Source organism: Agelaius phoeniceus, chromosome 3 (assembly GCF_051311805.1).
Source record: "Agelaius phoeniceus isolate bAgePho1 chromosome 3, bAgePho1.hap1, whole genome shotgun sequence".
Taxonomy (NCBI): domain Eukaryota; kingdom Metazoa; phylum Chordata; class Aves; order Passeriformes; family Icteridae; genus Agelaius; species Agelaius phoeniceus.
In genome coordinates, this window is record NC_135267.1 from 104,176,284 (window position 1) to 104,203,819 (window position 27,536).

Consider the following 27,536-nt stretch of genomic DNA (forward strand, 5'->3'; position numbering starts at 1 on the left):
TGGTCAAGGAGTGTGGGGAAGGTACCAGGTGATTAAGTAACAAGCTGCAATTGCATTTTAACTGTCAAAGTTATCTCTCCAAACTTCCTAAAAGGTATAATTTTGTCATCATAACCTTCTGTTTCATTGTGAGGGCACTGAAGCAGGTCAGTCTTTGGGTTTTATAAGGAAAGTTTAAAAAAATCCTCGTCAATAGGAAAGCTAGAAAGGAAGAGAACTCAGGGTAGGAGAGCAGATATGGAGGAGGAGATGAGGGGGAGGTGATTTTTATTTACTGTCAGGGGTGATATTGTCTCCTAGAAGAGGAAAAGTGGGCAACTCTTGCAGGGCTTCTGCTGCTCCAAGTATTTTTACTCTTTATAAAATATGAGGCATACTTGCAAAAATAAAAAACTGAATGGGCCAAATTGTGCTGCTTCTCCAGATGCCACACACCAGTCCCAACCTTGTATAAACTTTTTGACACAAAGGTACAGATTGTATTTGTAGTCTTACTGTAAGTATTTGCACTCTTACTGCTTGATGCATGTCACCAATGCAGCGTGGTAAAACACTTGAGCTCCTTTTGACATTGCCTTCTAAGGAAAACCATCCAGGGGCAAGTGGAGAGTGGCTGTGAGACAGATCAGGGCTCCTTGCAAAGACTTTTAATCAATCATTGCACCTTCTTGTCAGATTTTTGCATCCTGGATGCTTCTGTGAGGGCAGAGCTCCTATACAGCTTGGGGGAAGATACATCACTCCATCCCAGTGGCAATAATGCTCACAGAAGAATTTCTCTTCCTTTCTAAAGCATCACTCTCAGTGCCTAACTAGCTGACTTCTGACTCTTCAGGGGGCAGGCCTGGTGAAGCAGACCCAGATTAGGAGTATCTTATCTTATCTGGTTATTTTAAGTCTTCCACCTTTCAGGCCTCTCTGCCTTGGTCTGGTAACCAGAGTGGGAAAGAAAGGGAAAAAAAAAGAAAAGAAAAAGAATGGGAGGAGAGCACCTGCCTTGCAAAGTGCAACAGCCTTTCTGGTATGTGAGTGTCCACACGTGACTGCTGCTGATGGTCTCTGTTGGAGTCAAAAACATTCTTCAATTTATGAAAAATAGCAAAGTGCCTGGCAATCCTGAATGAGTCCCACACAATCTTTTGGGGTAAGGCTGTGTAGTTTGTGCTATTCACAAATACAAGTGGCCAGAAAAAAAAATGTGCAGGGATGCAGCCCTCTTCATGTGACTCAGAGCTTTAAATCTGTGCTCTTTTTTAATCCAAGAGCTGTGATTGCAGCACAACACTTTGCTGGCAAAGCACAGTTCTGCTAAAAGCAAGCTGCTTCCTATGTGCAGAGAAAATCTCCTTGGAGAGCTTCTGAAAAGGATAGTAAAAGTGATCCCCCACTAACTTCTGCTTCACAATATAAACCCCTGTTACCTGCTATCCAAATAGTTCCTGCCAGGCAATGGTTCACTTCAGCAAAATTTAAGAGCAAACGGTAGCAAACTGAAATTATTACTTTAAATTGCATCTGAAAAACAAGTTCTTCTATTTGACCAATTCTTGGTCCAAAAAATTATGACTGGTCAAAGTCTAGATTTTCTGGCATTGATTCAAAACCAATCTGTACCTCTCTATGTCAAGAAGTTGATACAAGGTTAGGACTGGTGTATGGCATCTGGAGAAGCAGCACAATTTGGCCCATTCAGCTGTTTCTTTTTGTAAGAATGCCTCATATTTTATACAATGTTTTCATTGTAGCCATTGTGACACCACAGATGTAAAAACTCAACAAACAGGCTGGAACACTGGAATCAGACTGAGAAAACCTCAGGACTTCAACTGATTTTTTTTTTCTCTTCTGTAAGGTACTGTAGCCATGTTCTGTCCCATATACCCCTTGCTGCTTTTCATCACATATGGTAAAAATGTATAAAATCCCAGCAGTATATTAATTCCATTTCTTCTCCTTGTTCAAAAACCCTGAAGAGTCTACTTCAAAATGTTCTGTATTTTGCCTGTGATGGTTTCCAGTCCTTGCTACAGGATGCTGATGTGCCCAGTGTGAAATGAGGAGAAGTAACCCTGCAAACAGGAGTGCTGCAGTTCCCTGCCTGTCATTAGTACATGTCAACACTTCATTAAACTGTCCAGAGCCTGCAAGCATAAGACAAATGGACTTGATTCTGCAAAACAAGCAGGAGCAAAGTTAATAATTTTTCATCCTCTGTGTTTTGTGGATTAATTTGACTGACATTCAACTGATTGGGGTAAGAATTTAGAAGGACAAGAAAGGCAGCAGTTTAAAATATCATATTCCTACAGCTGGAAGTCAGGTGCTTGTGAGCCATTAGGCTTTGTAAAAACTGAGAGATTGATGTTTCCTGGCATGGGCTGTGAGATTGCCACCTCCAGACACCCTGGGAAAATCAAAAGCTATCATGAGGTCCATTAGCTGCAAACTCCAGTCTGTAAGGTCAGGGCTGAGGCACAACGGATACAAGAGCACATGAGACATTTAAATTGGTGCTGTGTCCCTTGTGTACACAAAAATCTTTAGTTTCTGGTGGTGTTTCTCTTGCTGACAGCCTTTCTGTATCCCTGAGCATTCATGATTTTTAAATGTAAATGTTTGGAGCTGCTGAATTGCAGTAGAGCATGATCTGTGGGCAGAGAGATGAAGGCACTCGATGGAAGCCCACTGACCTCAGGGCTGAGGAGTGAATAAAGGCAGGAGAAAGGGAGCAGCAAAAGAAGCACACATGTGAACATAATTTTGAAAGTGTAAAGCTAAAATAAAATTTTGTAAAAATTAATTTATTGCTGACATTGAATATACTTTTATCAGGTTAAGAAGCAAAGGCAAATCATGTATAGGGACTGAGCTTATTTTTAGTCCAGAGGAGGAAGAGAATCTAGCAAAGAGGATAGAATTGTGGTAAAGGGGTGCCAGATAATAGTGTGAGTGAACACAGAGGAGAAAAAGGATAATTATCATCCTGCAGTGGAAAATGAACCTTTGGGATGACAGGGGTTACTGTGCAGAATGGCTCAAGCCTCTTTATGCTGTTCAAATTCATGAGTGACCGAAACTGCAACTTGTTGGAAGTCATCTGCTATTCTCAAATCTAAAGTACTATTTCATTAAAAGTCTTTGCCAGTTTTTAGTTGGCTGAAAGGTGCCCTGTTTTTCCATTTTATCTGATAAAATCTATTTTTTATCCTTATCACCCTCTTACACCAACAATACTACCGCTGGTGCCTCAAAACACTAGGTGATGAAAAAACCTGAAATAATCAGAGTGAAAAATACAAGAATGCTGAAAATCAGGGGGGGGGAAATGTAGCTTAACTCCATGACAGTTTATGGGAAAAGAAAGTCTTTAGGTAAAGTTAAACCAGATTTCCCTGAAAATCACAGATTTATTGCAAGAAGACAGAAACTGTTTAGAAAAAGGGTAACAAGTGCACAGTCTGTGACTGTTAGATACCTGGGAGATGCAGAACTCTTTGGTCCAGCCATGTCCCACCTCCACCCTAGGGCACAACTTGGGTATCCTCCATCCCACCCAGAGCAGAAAGCTGGGTGAAGGTGCAGGATTTGCAGATCTAAGTAGTTTTGCTGTCTTATGAAAGAATAAAACATTTTTATTTTGTGTGCTGTGTCCACAGGGTTTTGCACCATCTCATACTGTATTTCAAGATCCATTTTCTCCTGCTCTGCTTGCAGAAGTTGCAGCTTTAGCATTGGAAATGTTGCAAACAAAGGCTGAGGGAGCAGGGAGCAGACTCATGGCTCTAGCTCCCTGCTCAGTTTTTATAACATAGACCTTACTACTTGAGAAAATGGGAGCTTTTTTCCCAGTGCCTCTGGATTTTTTTTCCCAAACAAACAAACAAAAAAAAATCCTGATTCTTCTGGGGAAAAAAATTTAAAAAAAAACTTTCCAGAATCTCAGTCTACTTACAGACTGGAAGAACACCCAGCTGGGTAAGACAAGCAAATTTAGCACCAATAGTCACAAAATTACAGCAGGTATTCATGACCACCACACAGGTTTCTGAGAGGGAAAAAGCTTTCTACTGCTTGAAATTATCTACCAGAATACTTTTATAAGTTTTGACGCTTTTGACAAGCATGAGACTAACTCTAATAAATTACTTATGAACTCAGAGCCATCAGAACTTATGCAGCAGCTGTCTGAGAATCTGAGAAGGGATAGTGAGCTCCTGAACAACTGATTTAATTTAATGCAATTAAGTACTAAGAGGTATCAGATGCATACAATCATATTCTCTCAATCTACAGATTCATATTAGCATCTCTCAGAGAGCATTTTCAATTTTGCTATTTGCTGGTGCTCAATTTATTTTTTTTTTTGTGTGTGTATGAGATTTATTCCCAGGATGCGTCTCATTGTATTTAACCAGCAAATTCTGCTTTATTTTGTTGTTATTAATTAAATTCTCCTCATGGAACACAAGCCAGGCCTGGCAAATCTGAAGAGCAAGGACTTCTCTCTGTCCAGTGGAAGCTACCTGAAAACTAAAATTACTTGCTCCAAAAATTTCCTGTGAGTAGAAAATGCAACCCTTGAAAAACATGTTTGGATTCATTGTGTAATTTTCATGTATTAACTACATTTTTTTGCTTTGTCTGACACATAGATTGGTTACCAGCTCTATCTCCAAATTATTTTCAGACAAGTTGTGCAGCATCCTTACACAAAACATAGTTTGAACCATATTATGAACTAAAATGTTGGAAGATCTAACAAGTAATTCCTTCTTAGCAAATAACAAAATAGAAATAAGCATCAGATATTTACTGCAGAGGAATATTATTGTTTCAAAGCTTATTCTATAGAAGTAAAGTATAAAGAGAATTAGACCTGTTTGGCAAAATATTAAATCAAGTTACTTTTCCTATCTATAAAATTGATATTTCTTTTTTTTAGGTGATGAAGAATCTACCTTGTGTTTGACATATTACCCCTTACAATTTCTTTAACCCACATCCTGGAAATAATTAAACTGAAATTACTCTGTGCAATGCAGAGTCAAATAAAGATAATAGTTTAAGAATATCTGAAGAAGAATCTGGATATCAGTTTTGGCAAAGGCAAATTGTCAGCACTCATTAAGAGCAGGTTGGAATCTGAAAGAACTCGAGAGTTTCTAAATAGAACAAAATAAAACCCACACTTTGGTGAGTGCTTCCTTGATGGGGGACTGCATTTGTCAGCATCACACAAAGACAAAGGAGAGGGGAAATTGTGTTCCTGGGAACCTTTCATCTCTTGCCTCACTGAACATGCCAGACAGCTTGGACCTCTGGGTGTGCCCAGAACAGCATCCAGGCATTCCACATTTCCATAGGAATATTGCAGAGGGAGGCTTGGGCTCTCTAGGATGGTGTGGCTCTCCTCTTATCCTCAGTGCTGTCACAGAGCATGACAGGACAAAGCCACCCAGGACACCTCAGAAATGTCCCCTGTGGAGATGGGACATTCCCATGGCTGCCACTCTGGGGCTCCTTGGAATGCTTCAGGAGCCTCTGAGCAGGCACAGTGGGATGCACTCTGGAGACACTGCCCAGTTTTTTGCAGCCCCTGCACTGTTTAAATGACTTACAGTCCTGCTAGCTCTAGCACTGGTAGAGCTGTTGCTCTGCAGGAACTTTCAGGGAATACTGCAAATCCTTCAGTAATTTTATGGTCAAGGCAGCACAATGCAGTTATTTTGGGCTCCAGCTCACAGTGCCATACAATTACATCAGGTTCTGCATTTTCATGAAAAAGAAATGCCAAGTTTCCTGCCCTTACAGAGAGCTTTAAGCTTTAAAATATGAAATTGATGCAATGTTATCTGCCTGAGGGCCTGAAACAAGAGCTCCAGGGAAACTGATGCAATGTGATATGCTTGAGAGCCTGAGATGTTCTCCAAGGAGTGTGAACTCCTGTATGTAACTTCATTTCATATTTATTCCTGAATCCATGGTCCCAGCAAGGCTAGAGACAGCCAGCCCTGCAAAGAGCAGTGAAAAGGAAGGAACAGATAATTGTGGCAAGCCCTGCCTACTCACTAAATCACTGTGCCCTGCAAATCAATGTAGGCATTACAGGTTGCCCTGCTGCTCTTCCTTCTTCTCTTGCAAAAAAAGAAGAGGTTTTTATTATCCACTGCTGCTTGCACTGATTAAGTACAACCAGGAGCAAAAGGCTCCTGAGTAGAGAGTCATGGAAGGCTCCTTGGCAATACTTATGGGCTCTGAATTATTTTATTCCAGCCACCACATATTGGGAATGTCATTTAATAAAAGGGTCTAATGAAAAGTAATGTTGAAAGTTCATGAATGTTGCATAACTTGGTAAACTGTTATTTTTTCTGTATAAAGAGCCCTGAAGTCCACATGGGGATAAGGGAAAGCTGAATCTGTCAGGAAACCGTGTTGAACAATTAGGCACTTAAGGCCAGCAGCAGAAAAAAGCCAGGACTCTGCAGAAAAGTAGAATTGATGAAAGCCATTCTTCCCTTTGAGCCATAATGTTATCAGCCTGCTTTACTCCTACTATATAGAATTGGCTCCTCTCCATTTTTAAAACTCAATTATGTGATATAACCAAAAGCATCATCTGGTCTTTTGGTACTTGTTACTATTTTCATCTGTTAAATCATTGAAGTATTTTTGTAACTAATAAAGGCTTTTAAGTGGTTTTTAAGGTTGGGGTGGGGGGGAGCTTTTTGGGCCAAGCTGTTGTAATTGCTCATCTTCTAATCAGCTAACAGTAGTTGGTTTGAGTATTTGTGATCTGACAGTGTCATCTCAAGGGACTGAAAATATGCTTATTTCTGATTTACTGGAATAAACCATGACATTTAACTGAGGTCTCTATTCCACCATGAACTCAATATAACCTTTGGTATGCTACTGGCTTGTAGAATAAAGAAAACCTTAACAGGGAGTTAAAAGGAAATAGAACTGACGGAAGGAGTCATAGTAAAGCATCTGGAGTACAAATAGAAACAGAAATACAACTGCATAATGTAACTAGATGTGAATGCATTTCTACTTCTTACTTCTCTCTCAGTAGCCCCATTTATCTGGCTACATTTCTGGGGAAAAGAAGCTGAACTGAAGAGATGCTCCGGCTTTATTTTCTTTAGGAAATAAGGGAAATAAATTGACAAACAATAGAAGCAGAGAGAATGGAGACAGCAGCGTAGGCTACAGCCAGATTTGCTGCTGTGACTTCAGTTAGATAAGAGGTTACTGCTGGAACTCTGCTCAGCACCTCCCCCTCAGTGTTACTGCTCTTCCAAGATCTGCAGGCGTCTCTGAACATGCAGATTTGAGTTTTGTCCTCTGACTTTAGGGAGTCACTGAGTGTGCAACCCTGCCAGCAGCTCCAAAGGCAGCACTGCTGCAGGGGCAGGAGCACCCACCCCAGGATCCACCCTTGGGGTGCTGGTGACCCCAAAAACCCAGCTCAGCTGCCAGGACAGCACTTCTGACCAGCTACACTGGTGTCATGCCAAGGCCACCAGGTTTTTACCCCTGCAATAAGAGCAGAATGTGACACATAAAAGCTGCAAACACAACGGGAGCGAAAGTGCATCAGTTTGGAGGAATAGGAAATGGAGGAGAAAAAGTCAAGAGAAAAAAAAAAAAGAAATGAGACAGAATCTGGCTCAGATGTATAAACCATCTGTAGTGTGTATCAGTGTAGCAACAAAGATCACAGAAGCACAGAACCACAGAATATGCTGAGTTGGAAGGGACCCATCAGGATCATAGAGTCCAGCTTCTGGCCCTGCACAGCTTTGTCCAAATGCTTCTTGAACTCTGCCAGGCTTGGTGCTGTGAGCACTGCCCTGTTGCAGGGCCCAGCCACCCTCTGGGGGAAGAACTTTTTCCTGATATCCAACCTCAACCTCTCCTGACACAGCTTCAGGCCTCAGGTTCTGTCACTGGTCACCAAAGAGGGGAGACCTACAGCAGTACAAGCTTCAAGGTCACATGGAAGATGAAGAGACTAAAAAATGCAGTGGGTTTTTTTATAAACAAGACCTTCTCCAGGGGTTCAAAAGGTTTCAGGCTTCCAGAGGAGTCTTTGGCAGTGCTCTGTGCAGGTTGCCAGTGAGTCTCTACATGCAACTCAGGTTTGGAGGCTTTTTTGGACCTTTAAAGCTATAAGAAACACTACTGTTGCCAGATAAATATTTCCTCTCTTAGATGCAGCACAATTCTGCAAAGCAATCCTGGCTTTTTTTCTTCCTGAGTGTGGATCTCACAATTTTGTCAATAAACCATGAAATCTCTCAGTTCACCCTGCACAGAGGAGCGTGAATGGAGGTGCTGGGGTGAGACACAGAGATCACTTGAGCATGAAGCCCTCCAGTTGTGATGTTCTCAGGATCCCTGCCTCAGTGGGAAAAACAACTGCTGAGAGCTCTCTCAAGAGCCAGTTGAAATGTGGGAGGGTGCTTAGCATCGAGCCAGCCCTCAGCACAGTAATCCTATAAATCCAAATAAGTTAAGGGAATAAAGAGCTGTTTTTCATGACTTGAGAGCCCCCTGTGGCTGCAGATTTGGCAGCAGCATCTGACTTCATGTTCTAGAAATCTCACAAAAAATCTTTATGGTGGAAGAGCGAGGCACATTAGATCCCTAACCCTTTTACACATATTTCTCATCATAAACCCTAGGGGGTTCTGTCCTTTTTTGCAGGCTTGTGGAATAGTTTTGAATGTCTTACATAAAGACTGTAGCTTAGTCCTCCATATTATTGTGCCCTCAATGCATACTTGCTTTTTATCTCCTACAGGCAGTATTGGGACCCCATAGGCAGTCAAAGTATTTGACATTGTGGGCTGACTTTTACACCAAGGGGGAAGGAGTCTTGTGCCAGCCAGCTCCTTTCTGCTGGAGTTACTCCTTGTCATTTATTAAGAATAAGTACTTTTCAAATTGGCTTCCACAGTTATGAGCCTTTCCAGCACAACACAGCTTTGAGATGTCATTTGGACTGGGCTGGTGACTCAGACAGAAGTGTGTCTTTGCTAATTCACAGTTTATTCTGTATTTTAAAAAGCTCCACAGAAGGGGCTGTCACTGTCTGTGAGAAGAGACTTCTGAGAAGTGACTACTCACTGTCATTTCATGACTTTCGCACACAAGCAAAAAGCGTGTTCTCACCTCTCTAAAATAAAGGTAACATGAGGAAACTTTAGACTGTGCCCAGGAAACCTGTGAAGATGAGCAACCACAATTCTCCCCACTTTAAAAACCCCTTCGTCTGGTACTGGGCCCACCTGCACTGGGGTGACAGCTCTAATGAGCTACTTTCAGTGCTGTAGGGATGGGCCAGCCCAGACTTCACTGGAAATGTGGAATACAAGGAGAGAAGAACATCCTGGCTGGGTCCAGACCAAGTGCTGTGTCCAGCAGTGGCAACAGGAGAGACCCTGAGAGGAAACTACCTGAGCTTGGGCCCTTTTTGCATTAGGATAGAATTAACTTCTTCTCAATGACTGGTGCAGGGCTGTGTTTTGGATTCAGAAGGAGAATAATGATGATAACACACTGATGTTTTGGTTTTTGCTAAGTCATGTTTATCCTAAGTCAAGGACTTTTTTTTTTTTCCATGCTCTGTCAGGGAGGAGGGATGGAAAAGAAAAAACCTGTGAGGGGGCATAGCTGGGATAGGGGACACAGGCTGGCCAAAGGGATATTCCACACCAAACATCATGCCCAGAATATAAACTAGGGGAGTTACCCAGATAGGGAATGATCTAAGTTCAGGAATGGGATGCAGCATCAGTCAGTGAGTGGTGAGCAATTTTATTGTGCATTACTTGTTTCTTTATTTCTTCAGTATTTAAATAATTATTATTTACTATTTTTATTATATTTTAATTTGTTTTCAATTATTAAACTGTTCTTACCTCAACCTAAAAGTTTTAATTCCAAGTTCAGACCTTGTTATGGAGATCAGTACATCTTTCATCTCTTTTAAACCCATCTCCTGTTATTTTCAATCAGTGTCCTTCAGCCCCCATGTTGCACACCTTGCTGAGTAACAGCTCCCCATCCAGCTTGGAGTGACTTTGTAAACCTCAGCTACATCCCACTCCTCCTTCTCCTTTCCACACCAAACAAATGGGCGTGGAAAGGAGATAAATATGGGACCATGGACCCCCAAAATGGAGCCATTTTGTCCTTTCCATGCAAGGCAGTGGCTCCATCCTTGGAAAATCTCATTGCTGTGTCCAGTGTCTCCCTGCCCATATTGAGGTGCTGGGACCGGTTCCACCAGCAGGCAGAGCACAAGCTCTGGGCTTGCCCTGCTCCTTTGTGAAGGCACCCAGGTGCCATCAGTTCTGTTTCCAGGACCCTTTCTGGTGGTGTTTTGTTGCTTTTCTGGCTGTTGCTGTGTTCTGAGCCAAGGATTTCAGTGACCTGCCAGTGCTGGCTGCAGGAGCCTTTCCCAAGGGCTCCAAATGCCTCTTTGGAGCTCAATTTTATGGGACAGTGACTTCAATATACAAAATAGACTTTTATCTGCTCTGGGGTATATCTGCCACCTTTCTGACCTTCATCATCTGCCACCTTTTTGACTTTCAGGGCCTTATTTGACTCCTAATCTCCTTAAATTTGGGTATCTTCATCCCACCAGCCTCTCCAGGGTGAGACATTGAATAAAGCCTGCCTCACATCCAGTTTCTGAGAGAACTGGTGTTGACTCTTCTCTGTCCTGAAAATGACAGTTTTGCCTTTCCTTTTCTGCTTCCTACCCCATTATCAGACTTCAAACCATAAAAGCACCTCTCCTCCAATCCCATGGAAACCTAATTTTTTTAATACCTTTTCACGAGGAGCTTTGTCAAAGGCTTTTTGAAAACCCAAGCATACAATATCTACTAACAATCTTTCCTGTAATTCACAAAATCCTCCTTGTCATTGTAAGCCATCAACACACAGGGTTACCACAGGAGAACTAAGTCCACTTGGTTTCAGAATTACAGAATTACAAAACAAGTTAATTACAATTAAATTGTAGACTTTTATTTCTCAGTTCCACTGTGCAAGGAATACTCCAGTTTCCCCTCCCATGTGATGCACCTGCAAGAAGAAGGTGACTGACAGAGCCTCATTCATATATTGGCAGCTCAGAGATTTTGTAAAATGAGACCTAAAGAGGCAAATACATTATTTTTTTAAATAAAGAAGTGGAACAAATATATATATATATATATATACATATACACACACACACACACATATATATATATATATATATATATATATATAATATACATAAAATAAATATATTTATATATATTAATATATATATTTTAAAAAATATAAATAAATATATGGGGTTTAAGGGGTGATTATTTAAAGTATTGTCAAAAGAAAAGTCTGGGGTTTCATCCTGATCAAAAGAGAAAGGAACAATGATTTGAGGTCAAACAAAATTGTTTTGAAATCAAATACTAATATTTTGTTTGTTTTTAATACACTTTCATACCATCTTAAATAGTTAACTTCAAGGCTAAGCATTATTTTAAATTGAAAAATCACACACCTCATTAAAATATATTGTATTAAAAGAAACTTTTTAAAATTTTAGGAAGTTTTCTGTATTTGTTGATGAAGCTTACTGGCCAAATTCTGGTCTGGTTTTACAAATAACTCCAGTTGATCCAAAAGTGCATTGTCAGCAAATGAATTTTTTGTATGAAAAATTTCAGCAAACTTTATATACAGCTCTCCCTGTTTGTAATCCCAAACAAAATCCTGTGCACCACAGTGCCGTGTGTTCTGACTGAATACCAAACCACAGTGTTGCAATTCATGCACAGAGAAGCCCAGTCTGAAAGCAATTCACACTTCTCCCTCTCCAAACTGCATGAAGTCAGACTTTCAAAATGCTCCTCTCACCCCCTTGCTGATGCTGATCCGTGGCACAAAACTGAGCCAAGGGGGTGATTTGGGGGGTGATTTGATGCCCAGGGGGCTGGAGACAGACTGAGAGAGCTGGGCTTGCTCAGCCTGCAGAAGAGAAGCTCTGGGGAGACCTCAGAGCACCTTCCAGGACCTAAAGGGGGATCCAAGAGATCTGGAGAGGGACTTTTCACAGGGACATGGGTGACAGGACAAGGGGAATGGCTTCAAAGTGAAAGAGAGTAGGTTTGGGTTAGATATGAGGAGAAATTCTTTATTTTCAGGGTGGTGAGGCACTGGCACAGGGTGAGCTGTGGATGCTCCTTCCCTGGAAGGGCTCAGGGCCAGGTTGGATGGGGCTCTGAGCAACCTGGCGGAAGGTGCCCCTGTCCATGGCAGGGAGGTTGGAACTGGGTGGTCTTTAAGGTTCCTTCCAACCCAAACCACTCAATCATTCTATGGATTTGAAGTAATTAATTTTTAGATGCCAATCCTCTCAAAAGCCGGACCTGTTTTGTGCCATAACTGTTTTCCTGTCCTTAAATCTGAAAATCCCTGGAGTGTCACCTCATACTACATCTAAATTTTGAAAATTTTTACTTCTAACATCTTGGAAATCCAAGTTACAAGAGGCTACCATTGATACTCAAATCAAAAAGTCAATCAGAAGGAGGGATTTGCAGAGGGTGTAAGTGTGGTATGAAATCCCAATCAACTATGTATGAATCACTCTTTCAGAAGACAAATGCAGGTACTTAGTGATCTAACCACATGCCTAAGGGAAATTTACATGCCAGTGATGTACTCTCCAGAATTTAATAATCCATATGCATCATTAATGTGCTACTTAGCAAACCTAGGGGATATCATTTCTCAGTAAGGCAGAATTGTTCTTAGCTTCATTTTTTTCCTGTTACCTCCCACTACAATTCAAAAAGAACAATCATCTAACATTTTAACTTAATTAAAATTCATTTAAAAACACTTTTGGTGTTGGTAGGGGAGCTCTTGTTTATCACACAGCAATTTGGGGATATATTGAACATGCAGATATTAACTGGCTTACCTTTTACCAACAGCAAAAAAACAGGGGAAAGTGGGGACAAAAAGTTAAGGGTGTCAAAATGTGTAAGCAGGGGGAAAAAGACCATTTCAGCCTAGAAAAACTGAAAGATATTTAGAAGAACCCACTACTGACTGTGCTTACTGGCAGGATTTGAAAACATCACAAGAGGGATGCTCCCCCTGCAAACTTCTTTACAGTACTATGTAAACTTGGAACTTTCCTAAAAAAGATTACAAAAATCTACAGTATTAGTGTTTTGGCTTGACTCATAAATTTTTTCTTTTTTTAACAAAACTCTGGAAGAGGGGGATAATTGAGCAGTCAGGCTAACCAGTAGTCTCAATGTTTTATACAGGGATATGAGAAAACACAGCTTATAATATTGTGTAAAGGATGAAAAAAAATTTCTATATTTTTTCCAAATTGTTTCAATTTTTTTTTCTATTTTTTGATACTTAAATGTCTTTAGCAGTCCAGCTCTTAGATAATAATAATAATAATAATAATAATAATAATAATAATAATAATAATAATAATAGTAATAAATATTACTGAAAGACTTACAGGATCAGTTAGGGATGGTGATGGTGTGGCTCCCTCTACTGCAGTATCCTGGATGGTGTTGCTGGTCCCTGGCTTGGCTGTGAGAGAACAGAAACAATCCTTCTAAATAAAAACAAACCGACAAAAGACTACACCAACAGATTTTTGCTCATTTAGAAATAGCTTTGTGGTTCTCTGGAGCAAGTCACAAAGTCTCATTTCAGCAGGAGCACACAGACACTCTGCTTAAAAGAGATTCAGGTGCAGCTGGAGCTTTGCAGCTCTTTTTGAGGCAGGGAGGTACCTTAAGGAGAGATGGAGTATTCCTCCAGAATCATGTTTTAGGATTCCTTCTCCTCCTGCTTCCACTGATTACTCTTCTCTTTGTTCAAATACTTTTCTTTTTCTCTCATATGTCCTGATTCTTCAGAAGAATCAGGAGATATGTTGTGTGTGTTGGGGCTTTTTTCCCCCTTTGCTTTATTATTTTGGGTTTATTCTTTTTGATCTTCTTGTCTCACCACTTCTTTATATGGCAAAATGCTCGGAAAGGAGTTGTTGTCTTTTTCTGACAATAGCATAGACCATTTTCACAAAATCTTTAAAGTGGAGGAAAATGCACTGGCAGCCCAAGAAGAAACAGGTTCAGCATCCTGATGCTGCATTGTTACAGCACCCCAACACCATGAAAATTAAGCATTAACCACATTCTTCCACCCACACAAGCGTGGCAGGAAGGATGCTGGGGCAGATCTGTGCTTCTACATGTGCCCCATCTCAGTGTGGTGGGACATCAGTGTGACCTGGTGTCACATCCCTGTCCTACACAAAGCTGGGCTGCTCTCAGTCAGTCAGGTGGGAGCAGCAGACCGAGGACTGGGGGCTGCATTGAGAAGTTCTGGGAAATGGATGAATGGCAATTGGCACTCACTTTAGGCAGACCTGCTTGAAATGAAGCAGTAAATTCAGGACTGCTTTGCAGGCCCCTGGAGTGACTGCAGTGCTTGCACAGGAGGTCAGGGCTTGGTCTGTGATGCTGTGCAAGTGCTGCTGCTCTGATCTTGGCACTATCAGTGAACATCTGTGATTTGAGCTGGCATCTGCCTGTGGGGTGGAAGTAACTGGCAGTGGAGCTGCTCACCTCCACGTGAAGCAGGTGCAGAAGGTATCAACCCTGCAGCTGGTGGATGACTGTGAGCACTGAGCTCTTGTGCCCTTCCCAGCCCCTCCAGGCAGGCCCATTAGAAGATGCACAGCTGCCTCCTCAGGCTCTCCCTGCCCACTGGTACATTCCATGGATCAGTGGAGAGTTAATGGAAGCAGGATCTCCTTTGTCCACTCCTGGAAAGTTGATCCCTTTTTGGGAAAGAGAACTTTTTGAATTTACCACCACGTGTGTGTGTGTACAGACACTAGCCCACACCCAAGGGCACACACAGCAGATGCACCCCAGGAGGGTGCAGGACTGTCCTGCTGTGCACTGCCAGCTGCACAGTTGCAAGTCTGAGTTTGGTTTTTTTTTTCATTTCACAATTCACAACAGACAACACCTTCTGTGAAATCTTGGTTTTAAAATCCCAAGGATTACATGAGAATTTATTTGAAAGGAAAGCAAGTTCTTGACTTTAATTCTTCCAGGGAAATATCTGAAAATTAGACCACTCAGTGCCTTGGACAGAAAAATCACCTGGCAAATTTAAAAGTTCATTATATTTTAAAGACTTGTTATTTTTTAATGCCCAGAGTTGGCAATGTAGCATAAGTCTGTTGTCAGCTCACAGATTTTACCTAAATTAGATACTAAAGGACTTCAGCAGTCCTTACAAAAAAAAAAAAAAAAAAAAAAAAAAAAAAAAAAAAAAATGGGGCCATCTGTTACCAAAGAGTTTCTTCAAAAATTACAAATCTCCATTGCAAGTGCTGCCCAGCTGTAATTGGCTGTGAGGTAAGTAAGCCACCACCTGAGGGCAGAGAAAAAGACAGGGAACAAAAACTTCACCCAGAAAATGATCAGGTTTTACTGCATCTATTTAGCCATTTTTCCAACACAAAATGCTTCAAACTAATGAAATGCATTTTCCATGCACAGAAAATAGACATGTAAAAATATATGCATTAAAAAGTACCAATTCAATGAGCTCGTTTAAGTGTGAAGCAGGATTTTCTCTAAGGGACCCTGTGTTAAGATTTAAGGAAGAATGTAGGAGGAGACAGCAGATGCTCAGAGGCAAGTGAAAAGGATTTAGGTGTACTTCTATTAATACAAAACCTGCACTGAATTATTACTATGAACACAGGATGTTCAAGCCACGTGGTAACAGACAAGTCAAGCAGTGACGTGGGAGTCTTCCGGCTGAAGCTGCCTTCCTGAAACCAGGAATGAAAGAGAATGTGTCAAACAGAAAACCATTAAACATGAAGCTGAAAGAAACAGTAATGAAAAGGAAATGGGTAAAATGAGGCCTTGTTTCCTGGTAACCCTGTGGAAAAGTCAAATTTAGTGATAGAGATTGTAGCTTAAATTATGCATGAATGAATGTCACAGCTATGAGCTTTGACTGCTGAAGTTCAGGCAGCACTGACAGCAGCAGACTTGCCATGCAAGTAGTGTAACCTCAAATTTGTGAAAAGGAGAAATATAGATATTTGCTGTCTGGCAGACACATGAACTCCCATTTCTGATGAAAATCACAGTTCACAGGTTATGGGGTCCCACAGAAAAGATACTTGTCATTCATGGCTGCAGCAGTTCTGCTCACAGAGAGATAATTATCTCACTACAATTCAGCAAAACACCTAAAACCCTGCAATTTTTTTTTCAGAACTACATAGTTTGTGTATTTTTGTGCCTGTGTTAAACATACAATGAACAGAGGTGGTGCCCATCATTTTTTAACACCCAGCAATGCTGTGCCATCAGGGTTGGCTGGAGTGGGTTCTGCAGAGCAGTGCAGGAAGCCCATAGGAGCTATGGGGACAGCTCCTTGATGAGGAAGAGTGCCAGCAGGGTCATCCATGCAGTGTTTGAGGGGCTGAGCAGCCTGTGTGGGCTCTGGGTCACCCCCAGGGGCTGCCTGAGTGCCAGCCTCAAGGGGAGCACGTGAGGACTGGCTGCACATCCTTCCCAAGGTTTCACACTGCAGGAAACCTGCTCTGTCCTAGCAAAAAACCTGGCACGTGTCTCCTCCAAATCCTCCACAGGAAATCAGACAAGAAAATACTGCAATGATCCTAAAAATGAAGCTTCAAATAACCTTTTTGCTCAGTGCAGACCACCAGGGCTGTGCCTGTCAGTGCAGAGTTCCATGGTCATGCAAATGCCACAGGATCATGACTGGATTGTTGGCTTTAGCAGGCAGTTAAAGGAAGGGGTGGAGGACCATACCTCTTCTTTTAAATATATATCAATCTTAGAGGTTTTAATTAAAATAGAAACTTGCTTGGGAAAGAAAATAATTTTTAGAGCTGACCTATAGAAAGGATTAGTGTGTTTGGCACTGTCCCTAATTTGTCCTTAAGTGAAATGAATTCAGTTTTAAATTCTCTGCCTCTCCAAGGTGTGGATGCCAGCTGCACAAATAGATCCAGCAATTCTGTACTGTAGGCAAATTGTCCCCATGTCACTCCTTGCCTCGCTGCTTCCCCAGCCTGCTTAATTGCCATATCATGAAACAGCTGCCATCCACATACACCTCATGTAATTTTATTTTCTTTTTGCCACTACAATAGGAGATTACAAGTCCAATTGCAGGTTGTAATAGAACTTACTATGCACCAAAACAATTATACCAGCAACTGTTTTCAATAATAATTATTAGGGACCCACTAGAGTGTCAGCTTTAGTATTTGAGGCTTTGATATTTTTCCAAATGTTAAAGCAGTATTAAAAAATAATGAGTTGGACTTTATATTCAAATGTGGTGGTATTTTTCTGCAGGGTTTGCCACTGTTTCTGTTCAGTTATGGTGGTCAAAACTTTGTGAAAAGTAGGAGGGGAATGAGGACAGATTGACAACCACCTACAGATCAACACCTTACAGCATAACATTGTCCTCACATCTGTGAACAGCAGCTTGGTGGAGAATATAATATTAGCACCCTGCATGGCTTCCTTCTCAATGAGAAAGAAAAGAAAAGCAGCTCCAAATGGAGCTCTTGGCAGGGACTGGAGAAGCCTGTAGAGAAAAGAGTTACAGGAAAAATTAAATAATGGGAAACCTTGTGTCTGTAGCATGTGAGGAGAGATACGGTGTATGCAGCAACAAAAAAGGGGCAACCACAGAGGGAATCCTGCCCTTGTGAGGGGTGGCAAAAATGGCATGGACAGGAGCAAGAGAAGTGACACACAGAGCACTGCTGTCGCCCTGATTTTTTAAGATTTTCTAAGCCTCCTGATGTTTACATTCTTGTAGCAAACTTTCTCACATACTTTCTGTAAATAACTTATTGTTTTGCATTCTTTTATGGAGGAGGAGAAATTTGATGGACTGCTGGTTTGTCCAGTGTCATTGGAGAGATGGCACTTTCACCCTCCAATCCACTGACACTTATGGAAAACTATAAATGTTGGAGTCAGAAAATAAACTTCCCTTTGCTTCACCTTGAGAGCAGTGGTGTGTACACTTATGATTTTTCATGTCCTATAGCAACACACTGCCATGTACAGGAGGGAGAGCAGATTTACCATCATGGGCATGAGCAGGAGGAAAGCCCTGGTGATTCCATGGTGAGCTCTCAGCCTCCACCTTTCCCCTGGTTTATATTAAACCACACACACCAGGGAAGGATCCCTGCTCTACCTCGGGCCAAGCACGACTTGTTTCAAGGACAGGCCATTTGTGCCACCTCAGAGATCTCAAGCCCTGTCTCCCTGGAAGATCTGTGTTATGTGGCTCCTGAGCCCATCTGCTGAAAGATAACGTGATGGTGAGAACAAAGCTGCATTAAAATAGCAGTGTTATAAAACAGAGTGAACTGCAGGTTAGAGAAATGAGTATTGAACCAGCTCCCCAGTGCACCTGCAAGCACAGTGAATTTCATGAAAACAAACTCCTATTAAGCATTTGAAATCATGTTTTGAGCACCTCTGCCCTTCTGCCCTCTGTGCTGCTTTACAAGCACTAACCTTGCCATTGTGGGGAAAATTCATTTCTGGACTCACTTCAATCAGTGAGCTCTTGACTGTCACAAGCTCAGTGAATGCACGCTTAAAAATGAAGTGACATAAATACAAAGCTGCCAACAAAACAGAAACTTCAGGAAAGAGACCTCTCAGAGCATCTGCACAAAGAAGTCTGCAATAAAGGGCTCAGAGGAGCTATTGAGCTATTCATCTCCAGTAGGATGACTGGTTACCATTTCCTTCTAAAAGCATACTCATTCAGAAAAGGCTCACAGTTAAACTCTCTCTCTCTTGCTAGGAAAACCAGTTTTCCCTGAGGTCTGAGTCAGAGGATGGATCTTGTGTGGACAGGTCTCACTGGGCCCAGCACTGCTCCAGTGTGAAACTCAGAGCACCCAGTGCCAGCAGAACAGGCCACCTCTCCCCATGTCACCGCACCCTTGTCCCAGCCTGCACCCGCACCAGAAAAACAACTTCTGGGAGACATTTCTCCAGATCTAGTGCCAAAGTCACTTGGCAATAGATCAGCTCCACATAAGGAGCAAAGTTATAGATTTAAAAAGGAAATAAAGAAGCCTCTTTTTGTTTTTTTGCCATGTTTTAATTAGTGGGAACCAGTCTCCCTTCGGCTCTCCGAGCAGGATCTGGCAGGGATGCAGGAATGAAGCATTTAGTGTGAGCATTCTGGTTCTTCATCACCAGGCTGCTCCCCAGTTGCCTCTCTCATGCATCACCAATGCTGACAGGTGACAACTCTGAAGCAAGAGGACATCAGGAATGCAAAATACAAATAATTCCTTTTTGCAACACCGATTTACCGATTCAGTGCTGAGAAAAAGCTTGGAATTTGTTTAACCATATCCATCCAGCTCAAATTTATGTCCCTTGCCCTGATAGCTTCAAATATCTCATAGTACTTTATTAACAGAACCACTGCCATTACCAGTCTTTGCAAACCTTTAAATCAAAACTCTTTGTTTTCCACAAGAGATCATCTGATTTAAACAGGGATAGACTCAGGGAAATTCAATGCCAGGTGCTATACAGGTCAGACTGTTTGATTACAGCTGTTTTTTTCTCTGGATTTGCAAGCTCTTTTTTCTTTGCAAATTGAAATTATCAAACTGTATCAGTGAAAAATCCACAAGTGTTCATACTGTTAATAGAAGCACAATAAAACAGAAGGCAGGAAACAGGATAACTGTGGGTGGCTACTACACTTTGAAATAGCAGGAGCATCTTGAACCCAACAAAATCAGCAGATGAATGTTCCTGTTCTGTGGGAGCAGCATGGAATCATGGAGAAGAGCTTGATCATCTTCAGCCCTGGCCCATTTTTATTTTGATTCCTGCCTTTTTTTTTTCCCTTTCTAATTTTTTTTTTAGGACATCCTATTATTATGCACAGATCTATACCATACCACATGAAACACATCCGAATTGGAGATGCAGTCTGTCTGCAGTTCTGGTTGAGAATTAATTTCACAGGTTATGTTTAGACTCTTCTTGAATTTTGAACTCCTGTTTCTGGTAGTTCTGCTGCATGCTGTTCCAACAGCTCTCATCCCACTTCAGATCTGCATCTATGAGAAGGCACAATATAAGCAAAGCACCCTAAAATGTCATTTATTCTGAAATCTTACAGTTCCATCTCTTCTTTTTGATGCTTTGTCATGTAAAAAAAAAATTGAAAGGTTTTAGTCATACAGTGACATTAAAGGGACCCTAAATAAACATGCAGTTCTTGCTTCATTTCTCACTGCTGTACAAGCTCTTCTTAAACTAGTACAAGGAATCTGCCTGTCTGCAGATATGTAAAAAAGCAAGCAAAGAGGAAATTAATCATCTCTGCTACTAAAATAAAGTTGGTTTCTCAGCCCAATTACAGGACAATGAGTTACTGCATGAACAGTTTCTGATTTATGTATGCCGGATGCTGACAAGTGGTAAACTTAGTGCTGGGGAAAAAAATGCCCTTTTAAAACACCCTAAATTTTTCCAGGCCTATACAAACTGAGTGTATTAGAATATGTGATTTTTAGCAGCCTACCAGACTGATTATATTTAGGTCAGAATGACCTCGGTACTCATAAACACTTTGTCATGGTTGTATTTTTCTAAAACTTAACCTTTCCCCTGGTTGCCTTATTTGCAGCCTTCACCTCATGCTTAAATTCTCCTTTGGGGCAACTTCTGAGGAAGGTCAAGGTTGCCTTCAGACCTGTGTTTATCAGCATGATCAAACTGTCCCTGTGAATTGTTCCACCTCACAATCTGAGGCTGGCCTGGCAGCCTCTGTCACCGAGGTAAGCCCTGCAAAGTGGTACCTCTGACCACCTCACCTCTGTGGAGACCAAAGCAGCTCAAATCAGCCCCAGAGAAAGGACACACATTAATCAAATGAAGCAGTGGACCCCTCTTCCCACTCCCCAGAAGCTATTTGTATGCCAGAGCTATTTATTTTTTCTTTTTTTTTTTTTAATAGTTACTAGGCGTTTGCAGTTAAATCCAATGATCTTCGTCCACAGTCATTTCTTGTGCCAAAAGTGAAAACAAAAGATACAAAAAATTTTTGAGAAAATGTGTTTAAAATAAAGGAGAAAAGTGAAAATCGTTACATTTGTTACAGTGGGACAACTGCAAAATATTGGGATAATACAATCTTAACAGTTCAGTTCAAAATGAGAGAATTCTACCTATAATAGCTAGGCCTTTGGGATTTTTTTTCTCTCACTTTAAGAGCTTTCTGTTAGCTCTGGGAGCAAATTTGTCACTCAGCTCAGCGGACACATAAAGAGGGGTGGTGCGCATAGCTGGTGCTTCAAACACCCACCAAAGTGGAATTTCCTAGACTGCTCTTGACACTAACTCTCACAGATAATACTCTTTTAGCAAAATTTCATCTGAAGAGCTTTCAAAAGTTTGATATCACCGTTTTTGGCTTGCCTTGAGGACCCAGCCCCTGCCTGAGCGACGCTCCCTGCAGCTGTGCCTGCCTGTAGCCCTTCCCCCTGGATTGACCATGGATCTGATCCATGCCCTCCCTGTCCTAATAGGTCACAAAATGAACGATACTCACACTCTGAGATGTCTACGGCAAAAAGGGGATGTTTATTTCCCGACTTTGATATTTATAGAATTCTAAAAAGTGACCATGGATTGGAGGATGAAGTTGCTACCTCTCCAACCACACTGGTCAAACCAACAGTCTATCCATTTTCTCTTTTTCCTGAAAGGAATGCAAAACAATCATTATTTACATGAAAATTGCGTGAGAAACTCCATTACAAAAATGTAAACATCAGAAGGCTCAGAAGAACTTCAGAAGAACAGGGCAGCCCTCCCCTTGTCTGGGGCTGCTGTGGTGGTGACCAGCACCCTGTGCTGCCTGCAGAGCTCAGTGTCCCTGTGGGAGCCAGGAGTGAGTGGTGTCCCCCAGACTGCTACCAGTGGTATTTAATGCCTTCACAGTGACATGGACAGTGGGATCAAGTGCAGCAGCAGCAAATTTGCAGGTGACACTAGGCCAAGTGGTGCAACTGATGTGCCTGAGGGGTGACATCCAGGGGGCCTGGACTGGCTTGAGGCCCATGAGGGTCACATGAAGTTCAACAAGACCAAGTGCAAGGTCCTGCACAGAGGCCAGGGCAAACCCAACACAGACTCACAGAATCACAGAATCACAGAAAAATATGGTTGGAAGGCACCTCTAAGATCATTGAGTCCAACCTATGCCCTAACACCTCACCTAGACACCAAGTGCCATGCCCAGTCTTTTTTTAAGCACATCCAGAGATGGTGATTCTACCACCTCCCTGGGAAGAGCATCCCAGTACTTTATTATTCTTTCGGTGAAAAACTTTTCCTAATATCCAACCTTCTCCTTCCCTGACGTAGCTTGAGGCTGTGTCCTCTGGTTCTGTCAGTGCTGCCCGGTGGAAGAGACCGACCCCACCTGTCTATAGCCTGCCTTCAGGAAGGTGCAGAGAGCAATGAGGTCACCTCTAAGCCTCCTCTTCTCCAGGCTGAACAACCCCAGCTCCTTCAAATGTCCCTCACAGGGCTTGTGTTCCAAGCCCCTCACCAGCCTTGTTGTCTCCTCTGGACACGCTCAAGACAGGCTGGGGTATGAAGGAGTTGAGAGCAGCCCTGCCATGAAGGACCTGGGGATTCTGATCCTGGGATGTTGTCCCTCCCAGCCCAGGCCATTCTGAGATTCAGATGCTGGGGATCTGCATCAGCTGGGTGAGCAAAGGCTCTGCCTCTGCCAGGAGCAGCCTCGCTCCTCCTGCTCCCTCAGCCTCACCAATTTGCTCTTGACTGCACCTGGCAACTTCAAGAGCAAGACCCCTCACCCAAGGAATGACTTTTCCTTCCTGTTAAATGAATCTTCCAAAGAATATTGAGATAAACAACCAGGCACCTGGCTTCAGGGGCACTTTGCTTTTCTGTTGTAGCTATTGTTTTAAGTAGCCTTCTTGATACACATGAGTTCATTTTTTTCCAGAAAGACCTCAAAATTACCTTGTAGCCTTTTCCTTATTCCAGCAACTAACGATATAGAAATGAATTATTCTTGACTCTGGATAAAGGCCTATGTATAGCAGAGGGTCACTGCATAACCTAGAAAAGCTAGGTATAGCCAAAGTTGTTTAATTTCAAAAATTTTGAGGTATTATCTTGAAAAAAGACAAATCCTTGCCATTTCCACTGTCTCTGGAATGGAAAATGTTCAGAACCACTTCAGGAGCTAAAAAGCTTGGTTGAGGGCTGTGTGGGAGTATATGTGTATGCATTGTCAAGGGGAGAGAGAGGAAAAGAATTATGATAAATACAGCATTTTTTGGTGTTCAGATGAGTTTTGTGTGAAGTCTGCACTACAGCAACTTTATAATTCCCAATGGCCTTCTCTTCAAAAATAGGAATTTTTTATAAAGGGAGGAGGAGGAGAGAGTAGTTTGTAGAGTTTTCAGTAATAACACCTTTTGTAATCTCCTATCAAACAACTTCAGACTTTCATGTTTTAACTATTCTAGAACCTACCCTGTTGAGATTGGCAGAAAAACAAGTAGAATTATGAATTTTACTAGGGAGAAGATGAAGATTCTGTCCTAAAAACCCCCTCAGCTTGAATTAGTGTGAATGGCTCCACCAGGCACGAGTGTGGATGCAGAAACTGGCACCAGGAACAAGCAGGCTGAAGAGAGGGGACGTGTGTGCCAAGCAGTAGCATCCAAGTGTCTGCCAAGAACTGATAGGCTCCAGAGACTTCACAGTCCTGCTGAATCTGCAAAAACTGATAAACTGAGCACAGACACTCTGCCAAATCTGTCCAAATCCACTGGCATCAGCCATGGGTGTTGCACAACGCCAGCAACATCCATGAAGGCTACTATATGCAAAACTACAAGATTGTCTATCTATCTATGGATATGAATATATAAAACACATACACACATATTAATGATGAAACAAAACGATCTGGAGGGACTTCCTGAACATCCTGACACATCAACACACACCTCTGCTTTTAAGTAACCAGCTGGGGTTGGTCTCCCAGCTCCTGCTCCACCCGTCAGTGCAGATGTTTGCGAACTGCACGAGGGAATAAATGAATGCAGTGTGTAATGAGTCCCTTGCTATTAATAGCAGTGTGACAAAAGGTGTCTAATAAATGCTGTTGTGCTCTGTGCTTCCCCCAGCCTGATCCCAGAGAAAAGGGGATATGTAACAACCCATTACTGCAAATTTAAATTTCTGTTTTTGTGGATATCACCTCAGCAAGGGTGTCTGATGTTGGATTCAGACTTTCTAAATGACAGACTTAGGTACGCTTCCAGTGCGATGTTTTTCAAGTGGCTGTCACCATGAACATGCCCAGACACAGACACAGGGACACCCCAGACCTGGAGAACTGGTATGGTGGAATGGGACAAATTACAAAGTTTCCAGGCTCCTCACCCAAGCTTTTGGACCCTGTGGTCTGTGAAGTCTGAGGATCACAGCCTCTTCTTGGGACATTCACAGTGCGGCCAAATCAGTAACCTGTCCCTCTTCTAGCAGAGCCACCAGGACTGACTCATGCTCCTCCCAGCCTGAAGAAACCCCAGGGCCACCAAACTCAACCCCAACAATAAAATGACTTCTGTGCCACTCACACCTTCTTGGCTCCAGAGGCCACAAAATTCAGATGGTCCTTCATGTTTTTCATCTCCATTGCTCAAATGATCAAGACAAGAATGACAAGAGTCATCTCCAGGGGGAATCTATCAGGAGTCTGCTCAAAAGAGTCTTTATTTTCAAAACTGAGTCTGCTCTCAGTATTTGCCCAAGCTTTCCCCCTTCCTGCCTCATCCCATCTCCCTGCTTCTACCTGCCAGATGGATGATCACTGTCATTTTCCAGAAAAATATAAAGTGTGTTGCCTATTTACAAGCAAAACATTGACAAAAACGAGCCACCCAAACACTTGTGCAGGTAATGGTCCTGGTGAGTGTTTTTGATAGGACCAGCAACACCTGCTGAGGGGGTCATCCTGCAGTGTGTTCCACTTCCAAGCACTCCACATGCAGTGGAATCTGCTGCACTTTTCTCAGGAAAACAAATGCCTCTGCTTTTGTGCTTCAGTTTGAGGCAGAGACCACACCAGATTGTTTCTGAATGCAATAGAAGACAAGTTAAATGGAAGTTATGCTTTGATGTTAAAAGGAAGTAGCTCTTTTAGAAGGAACAGGCTTTCAAAATCCTTCCACATCGGCCGGATTTGCAGGACCTCTTGTGGTTAAAGCCCGGACTTGCAGTTCCACGTTTTTGCTGGAGGTGGGAACGCACCTGAGGCTTTTTCTCTTCAGCTGTGCAGAAGGGAAGGCGAGGCTTTGGCTTGAAATGTCAAGCAGCAATGTTAGTGAAAGGAGGAAATGCTGTGCTAACTGGCATCTGGTGACAAATAACAATAATTTGCAAAATAATAATGAGCAAATAATAATTTTATAATAATATTTGCAAGTATTATTTGGGGGTAACACAATTTTTATAATAATATTTGCCAAATAATAATAATAAGCAAATAATTTTTGTGTGGATTTAAGCTTATAAAAATAAGTTTTTCTTTTGCTGTATCTCAAGCATACCTGTCAAGAACCATGAAATGGAATTGTCTTACAGAGTCACAGAAGCACAGAATACCCAGAGTTGGAAGGGACCCACATGGATCATCGAATTCCACCTCCTGGCCCTGCACAGGACAGCCCCAAGAGTCACACCAAGTGCACCACGTGTTATAATGCATCAGAAAATTGCTTTTAAAGGACGTAGCCTCACCAATTAATATGGAAAAAAAAAAACCAAAAAAAAAAAAAAAAAAACAAACCACCAAAAAACAAAACCATGGGAAGAGATCCTGTTATTTTAGCTGCCACTTCTTAGCTCTGCCAGTGAAACTAGCTGAGAAGTGGAGCTGGCAGCTGTCCAAGCTTCTCCTTGGGCCATGTACCAGCTTCTCCTCTTGCCACCACAGCGCTGCAGGGCAGGGAGGACATTGTCCAACGCCAGTGCCACAACTGCTCCTTCCCTGAGGGTGTTTTTGTGGGAAGCCTCCAGCTCATGCCATCACACCATTGACCCTAACAAGCACTGTGGCCCCATGGCAGGCAGGGAATGGGGTTTGGAGATGTGAAAAATGCCTATTTTATGATTGGCTCTTCGCAAATATTAAAATGAATATTATATGTGTTGTGTTAGAAAGTTATGCTGTATTGATTCTCTTAAGTAGCGTGTTAAATATAGTTTTAGGTTATAATATAATGTTAAAATAGAAACTATGCTATGTAGGATGCTTTTTCCTAAAGAAAGGACTTGCACTGAGATAGCAGCCACAGGACACCTAAGTCTTTCAGAGAAAGAGAATTTATTGCCCCATTATCAGAAGAAACAAACTTCCTGCCTCACTCAGCCCTGAAGATGCCATTAGGATTAGGGGAAAGAAGCTGACACTGACCAGACAGAACCCTGTGTTTGAATGGAATTTATGCATCGTGGATGAGGTGTATGAATATACAACAGGCTGTGGTTTTTAAGGGTAAATCCTCTGTTAACCTGTGTCGTTTTTCAGGCTTACTTTGCCCAGAAAAAGGTACCCGGACGTCCGTAACACTTTGTTTCTATTGTCTTATATTGTCTTAATCCAAATTGTCTAAAAATGTTATTACTCTAATTATATTGCTATTTTTATAATCACTTTATTACTATTAAACTTTTAAATTTTAAAGACAGGTGATTGGCATTTTTCACAGAGGGCAGTAGCTGTTGTCCCAAAATGGGTTCTTTGACTTGGTATGCCAGAGGCCAATCCACACACAGAGCTGAGATATTTGATTTATTCACAGTTCTGCACAGAAAAGGGTGCTGGGTGGCAAAGCCTCAATGCCAGCATGACAAAACCTTTAAATATTTATACATTTTAGTAAACAAAGGCATTAATGTTCACTGGCTAAAAGTTACATAGGTCTCTTATTAATTAGTATTCTGTTTTCTGCTTATTAATGATTCTCTCGCTTCTCCTGCTAATTAGTCCCATACTCAGTCTTTCCCTTCTTTTGGGTCAGTGGGTTTCTTGGGTCCATGAGTGGTGGTCACCATCTCCCTCTGCCAGAATTACATTTTACCCAATTGGAGCTGGTTCAGCACAGTTGCTGAGCTGTCTTTATTTTTAATAGTTTAGAATTAGTTTCTTCCTTATCTTTGGGGTCCTGCCAAATGTCCTTGGGGCCCATAAATTCTGCATTCTTTGTGTCCACTATCAGCTGCACATCCTTCTCCCCAGGCTTTGTTAACCTCCCCTGAGGTGGGAGATCACCTCGAGCCCTAAACCTT

General features: G+C 42.0%; 1 protein-coding gene and 1 long non-coding RNA gene across 3 annotated transcripts in view; both read left to right on the forward strand.

The window, feature by feature from the left end:
- MSH6 (mutS homolog 6) overlaps window positions 1–27,536 on the forward strand; it is a 124,638-nt gene that overhangs the window by 82,813 nt on the left and 14,289 nt on the right. The gene's annotated exons all lie outside the window — the stretch shown is intronic.
- On the forward strand, window positions 1,752–26,033 carry LOC143693624 (uncharacterized). The gene is made up of 3 exons (XR_013181534.1): window positions 1,752–2,254; window positions 4,474–4,558; window positions 25,830–26,033. It is a non-coding gene; the product is annotated as an uncharacterized LOC143693624 (long non-coding RNA).